Genomic DNA, 7,270 nt, shown 5'->3' with positions numbered 1-7,270 from the left:
TCAGGCTTAGGTCTAGACTTGGGCTTCTTCTCATGAGTAGCAACTTGCTTTCCATTCTTCTTGAAGTTCCCCTTCTTCCCTTTGCCCTTTTCTTGAAACTAGTGGTCTTGTCAACCATCAACACTTGATCCTTTTCTTGGTTTCTACCTTCATCGATTCATCATCATGAAAAGCTCAGGAATCGTTTTCGTCATCCCTTGCATACTATAGTTCATCACGAAGTTCTACTAACTTGGTGATGGTGACTAGAGAATTATGTCAATCACTATTTTATCTGGAAGATTAACTCCCACTTGATTCAAGCAATTGTAGTACTCAGACAATCTGAGCACATGCTTACTGGTTGAGCTATTCTCCTCCATCTTGTAGGCAAAGTAATGTCAGAGGTCTCCTACCTCTCGACACGGGCATGAGTATGAAATACTAATTTCAACTCTTGGAATATCTTGTATGCTCCGTGGCGTTCAAAACATTTTTGAAGCCCCGATTCTAAGCCATTAAGCATGGTGCACTAAACTATCAAGTAGTCATCATATTGAGCTAGCCAAACATTCATAACGTCTGCATCTGCTCCTGCAATAGGTCTGTCACCTAGCGGTGCATCAAGGACATAATTCTTCTGTGCAGCAATGAGGATAATCCTCAGATCATGGATCCAATCTGCATCATTGCTACTAACATCTTTTAACTTATTTTTCTCTAGGAACATATCAAAAATAAAACAGGGGAGCTAAACGCGAGCTATTGTTCTACAACATAGATATGATAATACTATCAGGGCTAAGTTCATGATAAATTAAAGTTCAATTAATCATATTACTTAAGAACTCCCACTTAGATAGACATCCTCTAGTCATCTAAATGATCACGTGATCCAAATCAACTAAACCATGTCTGATCATCACGTGAGATGGAGTAGTTTTCAATGGTGAACATCACTATGTTGATCATATCTACTATATGATTCACGCTCGACCTTTCGGTCTCCAGTGTTCTGAGGACACATGTGCATATGCTAGGCTCGTCAAGTTTAATCTGAGTATTCCGCGTGTGCAACTGTTTTGCACCCGTTGTATTTGAAAGTAGAGCCTATCACACCCGATCATCACGTGGTGTCTCAGCACGAAGAACTTTCACAATGGTGCATACTCAGGGAGAACACTTATACCTTGATAATTTAGTAAGAGATCATCTTATAATGCTACTGTCAATCAAAGCAAGATAAGATGCATAATAGATAAACATCACATGCAATCAATATAAGTGATATGATATGGCCATCATCATCTTGTGCTTGTGATCTTCATCTTTGAAGCACCGTCATGATCACCATTGTCACCGGCGCGACACTTTGATCTCCATCATAGCATCGTTGTCGTCTCGCCAACTTATGCTTCTACGACTATCGCTACCGCTTAGTGATAAAGTAAAGCATTACAGAGCGATTGCATTGCATACAATAAAGCGACAACCATATGGCTCCTGCCAGTTGCCAATAACTCGGTTAGAAAACATGATCATCTCATACAATATAGCATCATGCCTTGACCATATCACATCACAACATGCCCTGCAAAAACAAGTTAGACGTCATCTACTTTGTTGTTGCAAGTTTTACGTGGCTGTTATGGGCTGAGCAAGAACCGTTCTTACCTACGCATCAAAACCACAACGATAGTTTGTCAAGTTAGTGTTGTTTTAACCTTCTCAAGGACCGGGCGTCGCCACACTTGGTTCAACTAAAGTTGGAGAAACTGACACCCGCCAGCCACCTGTGTGCAAAGCACGTCAGTAGAACCAGTCTCGCGTAAGCGTGCACGTAATGTCGGTCCAGGCCGCTTCATCCAACAATACCGCCGAACCAAAGTATGACATGCTGGTAAGCAGTATGACTTATATCCCCCATAACTCACTTATGTGTCTACTCGTGCATATAACATCTACGCATAAAACCAGGCTCGGATGCCACTGTTGGGGAACGTAGTAATTTCAAAAAAAATCCCTATGCACACGCAGGATCATGGTGATGCATAGAAACAAGAGGGGATAGTGTGTCCACGTACCCTCATAGACCGAAAGCGGAAGCGTTTGCACAACGCGGTTGATGTAGTCATACGTCTTCACGATCCGACCGATCAAGTACCGAACATACGGCACCTCCGAGTTCAGCACACGTTCAGCTCGATGACGTCCCTCAAACTCTGATCCAGCCGAGCTTTGAGGGAGAGTTCTGTCAGCACGACGGCGTGGTGACGATGATGATGTTCTACCGACGCAGGGCTTCGCCTAAGCACCGCTATGATATTATCGAGGTGGATTATGGTGGAGGGGGGCACCGCACACGGCTGGGAGAGATCAACAGGTCAACTTGTGTGTCTAGAGGTGCCCCTGCCCCCGTATATAAAGGAGGGAGGGAGAGGCTGGCCCTAGAGGGGGCGCGCCAAGTGTGGGGAGTCCTACTAGGACTCCCAAGTCCTAGTAGGATTCCCCTTTCCTTTCCGGAGTAGGAGAGAAGGAAAGAGGGGGAGAGGGAGAAGGAAAAGGGGGCTGCACCCCTTGTCCAATTCGAACCAAAGGGGGGCGCGCGCCTCCTTCCTTTTGGCCTCTCTTCTCTATTCCTGTATGGCCCAATAAGGCCCAATACTTCTCCCGGTGAATTCCCGTAACTCCCCGGTACTTCGAAAATACCCGAATCACTCGGAACCTTTCCGATGTCCGAATATAGTCGTCCAATATATCGTTCTTTACGTCTTGACCATTTCGAGACTCCTCGTCATGTCCCCGATCTCACCCGGGACTCCGAACTACCTTCGGTACATCAAATCACATAAGCTCATAATACAATCATCACCGAAACTTTAAGCGTGCGGACCCTACGGATTCGAGAACTATGTAGACATGAACAAGACATGTCTCCGGCCAATAACCAATAGCGGAACCTGGATGCTCATATTGGCTCCCACATATTCTACGAAGATCTTTATCGGTCAAACCGCATAACAACATACGTTGTTCCCTTTGTCATCGGTATGTTACTTGCCCGAGATTTGATCGTCGGTATCTCAATACCTAGTTCAATCTCGTTACTGGCAAATCTCTTTACTCCTTCCGTAACAAATCATCCTATAACTAACTCATTAGTTACAATGCTTGCAAGGCTTATAGTGATGTGCATTACCGAGTGGGCCCAGAGATACCTCTCCGACAATCGGAGTGACAAATCCTAATCTCGAAATACGCCAACCCAACAAGTACCTTTGGAGACACCTATAGAGCACCTTTATAATCACCTAGTTACGTTGTGACGTTTGGTAGCACACAAAGTGTTCCTCCGGTAAACGGGAGTTGCATAATCTCATAGTCATAGGAACATGTATAAGTCATGAAGAAAGCAATAACAACATACTAAACGATCAAGTGCTAGTCAATCACATCATTCTCCTAATTATGTGATCTCGTTAATCAAATGACAACTCATGTCTGTGGTTAGGAAACTTAACCATCTTTGATTAACGAGCTAGTCAAGTAGAGGCATACTAGTGACACTATGTTTGTCTATGTATTCACACATGTATTATGTTTCCGGTTAATACAATTCTAGCATGAATAATAAACATTTATCATGAAATAAGGAAATAAATAATAACTTTATTATTGCCTCTAGGGCATATTTCCTTCACTAACGGTGTAACAAATGCTATCATCATAATTTCCCAAGTTGGTGCTAAAAAGATTTCCAATATTATAATAAGTATCATTAGCTTCCTAATCATAATCATCACAACAAGCAATAGGCATAAGAAAATCATCATCAAGTGCATCATCTTCCACAATTATCTTTGATTCATTTTCATGAGGCACAACAATAATAGGGGCAACATTATTTGGGAGAGATACCTTTTTACCTCTTTTCTTTCCTCTTTTCTTCTTCTTCACCACATCATGTGTGGGTTCAATTAATCTTTTCAAGCTTCTTATTGATGAGATTGGTTGGATAGGAAGCTCCTCCTCGTTACCTGATTCATCATAATAAACACTAGGAGGGTTTTGGGAAATATTTTCCCTTTCATTAGTACTCTATTCATATTCTATTTGTTCTCTTGACTTTAGATAGTTGAAAATATAAGGATTCTCAATGCAATTTACCGCACAAAACATATAAGTTTCTTATAGATCAAAACCAAGAAATCTCTTGGGATTTGGAAAACCCTTAGTTATACGTTTCATTTATTCATACCCCAAAAGAAGACTAAGCTCTTTATGATGCTTAAGGGTAATCAAGTTATCACAATTTTGGACACGATTTGATTATGAAATAATTTGCATTGGAGATTTAAATGACCACATTCATTGCAAAGTTCACAAGGGTGGCGAAAAAAAATTACATCTTTCAGCACAATCATCTAGCCTCTCTTGCAACCTTTTCGTTTCTAAATATTTATGCTTCTTACAAAATCTATCTTCCCTTTTTGGTGTGCAAAGACACTCCCAATTCACTCCGCAAAAAGTGACATGCTTATAAGAAACATTTTTGTCATGACTTGTGCAATCATCATTAGCATTTTGGATATTCAAAGAATTCATACTAACAACATTGCAGTCATGCTCATCATTCAAATATTTTTGTGCCAAGCATTTTATTGACTTCTTCTTCTAACAATTGAGCACAACTTTCCGAACCGTCATTTTCAAGAAAGATATTATAAAGATGATCAATAATAGGATGCAACCTAAATTCCATTTTTTTGTAGTTTTCTTTTTATAAACCAAACTAGTGACAAACAAGAAACTAATAGATTCGATTCCAAGATCTAAAGATATACCTTCAAGCACCCACCTCCCCAGCAACGGCGCCAGAAAAAAGTTTGATATCTACTACGCAACTTTATTCTTGTAGACACGTGTTGGGCCTCCAAGCGCATACTTTTGTAGGACAGTAGCAATTTTCCCTCAAGTGGATGACCTAAAGTTTATCAATCCGTGAGAGGTGTAGGATGAAGATGGTCTCCCTCAAACGACCCTGCAACCAAATACAAGAAATCTCTGTGTCCCCAACACACCCAATACAATGGCAAATTGTATAGGTGCACTAGTTCAGCGAAGAGATGGTGATAAAAGTGTAATATGGATAGTAGATATCGGGTTTTGTAATCTGAAATTATAAAAACAACAAGGTAACTAATAGTAAACGAGCACAAAAATGGTGTTGCAATGCTTAAAAATGAGGCCTAGGGTCCGTACTTTCGCCAGTGCAATTTCTCAACAGTGCTAACATAGTTGGATCATATGATTATCCCTCAAAGTACAATAAAGAATCACTCCCGAGTTCCTATTAGCGGATAACAAAAGATAGGAATTGTTTGTAGGGTACGAAACCCCCTCAAAGCTATTCTTTATGTTCGATCTATTCAAGAGTTCGTACTAGAATAACACCAAAGCATATTCATATTCATAATACTCAATCCACACAAGGAACTATAAAGAGACCCCAAAGTTTCTGTCGGAGAAAAGATAAAAAACGTGCATCAACCCCTATGCGTAGATTACCCCAATATCACCGCGGGAATCTGCGAGTTGAATGCCATAACATATATCAAGTGAATTAATAAGATACCCCAATTGTCACCTCAAGTATTCATACTGCAAGACATCTATCATGTGTTCTCATCTCTGAATATTCAATCCGACAAGACAAAACTTCAAAGGGTAAAGATTCAGTTCATCACAACAAGAGTATAGAGGGGAGAAACATCATATGATCCGACTATATTAACAAAGCCCATGATATAGATCACGAGAGGGAGAGATTAATCACATAGCTACTGGTACAAACCCTCAGCCCCGAGGGTGGACTACTCCCTCCTCATCGTGGTGGCCGCCGGATGATGAAGATGGCCACCGGAGATGATTCCCCCCTTCGACAGGGTGCCGAAACGGGTCTAGATTGGTTTTCGGTGGCTACGGAGCCTTGCGGCGACGGAACTTCTAATCTAGGTTAACCCCGAAGGGTTTCGGAATATTTGGAAATTTATAGTGCAAAGAGGGGGTGCGGGAGACCACCGAGGTGGGCACAACCCACATGGGTGCGCCAGCGGGCCCTGGAGCGCCCTAGTGGGTTGTGCCCCCCTCGGGGCACCCCCCAGGTGCAGCTCTGGCCCATTGGGTTCCTTCTGGTCCAAAAAAATCTCCGTAAAGTTTCTGGTGTTTGGACTCTGTTTGATATTGATTTCATGCGATGTAAAAAACAAGAAATAAACAGCAACTGGCATTGGGCACTGGATCAATAGGTTAGTCCCAAAAAATAATATAAAGTTGCTATAAAATGATTGTAAAACACCCCAGAATGATAAAATAACAACATGAATACTTCATAATTTATAGATACATTGGAGACGTATCAAACGTCTCCTCTCACTGAAAGTGTAACACCGGAAATCCTGAAATAAATCCAGGAATAATGCGAGCACCAGGACTTGAACCCTGATGGGCTGGGGATACCATTGTCCCTCTAACCATCCAATCATAGGTTGGTTCGCGGGAATCCTATTTTTTATTACGTCAACAATGTTATTTTTTGTTTTGAGCAAATGAGTAGAACAAAGAAATAAAAGTGTTAATTTGAGTTAAATTATTTCAAGTAACTCTATGTATGTCGTTTTTGTGCGGCATGGGTTGAGATTATAAAAAATAATAAATACAAAAACAGAGGGCGCGGAGAGAAAAAAATCAGGCCTCCTTTGGTTTGAGAAGGAAATTTGTAGAAATTCCGTAGGGTAGGATTTTTATAGGAAAAATTTCTTTAGAGCCCTTTAATATGTATGAATGGAATCCTATTTTTTTGGAGGAATTTTTTCCTATCCTCCACATTTCATATGAAAATAAACATTAGTCTAGACTCAATGGAAAAAAATTCTATGATGTGAATCAAAAGACATCTCCTTTTCTATTCTTACACATAGGATTTGAGATACATGTCATCTCATTTTTTATAACTTTTTTATTCCTATAATTTCCCTATTCTATCAATCAAAGAGGCCCTCAATAGGTCTTCTTTGGTTCATAGGATAGTACTAGTTAAGAATAGAAAAATCATAGGATGAAGAAAGATATGGCATTTGATGCATAAGACATGAGTTTTTTCATTAAGTCTAGGTTAATGCTATTTTTACTTTGAAATGTGAAGGATTAAATCTTATTCTACATAAGAATATAAATCCTTTCCTATAAATCAAAGGGCTTCAAAAAAATTATTTTTACAAAGTTTCTATCC

The sequence above is a fragment of the Triticum dicoccoides genome, chromosome 1A (assembly GCF_002162155.2).
Source record: "Triticum dicoccoides isolate Atlit2015 ecotype Zavitan chromosome 1A, WEW_v2.0, whole genome shotgun sequence".
NCBI classification, from domain to species: domain Eukaryota; kingdom Viridiplantae; phylum Streptophyta; class Magnoliopsida; order Poales; family Poaceae; genus Triticum; species Triticum dicoccoides.
Note: the sequence above shows the minus strand (reverse complement) of the source record.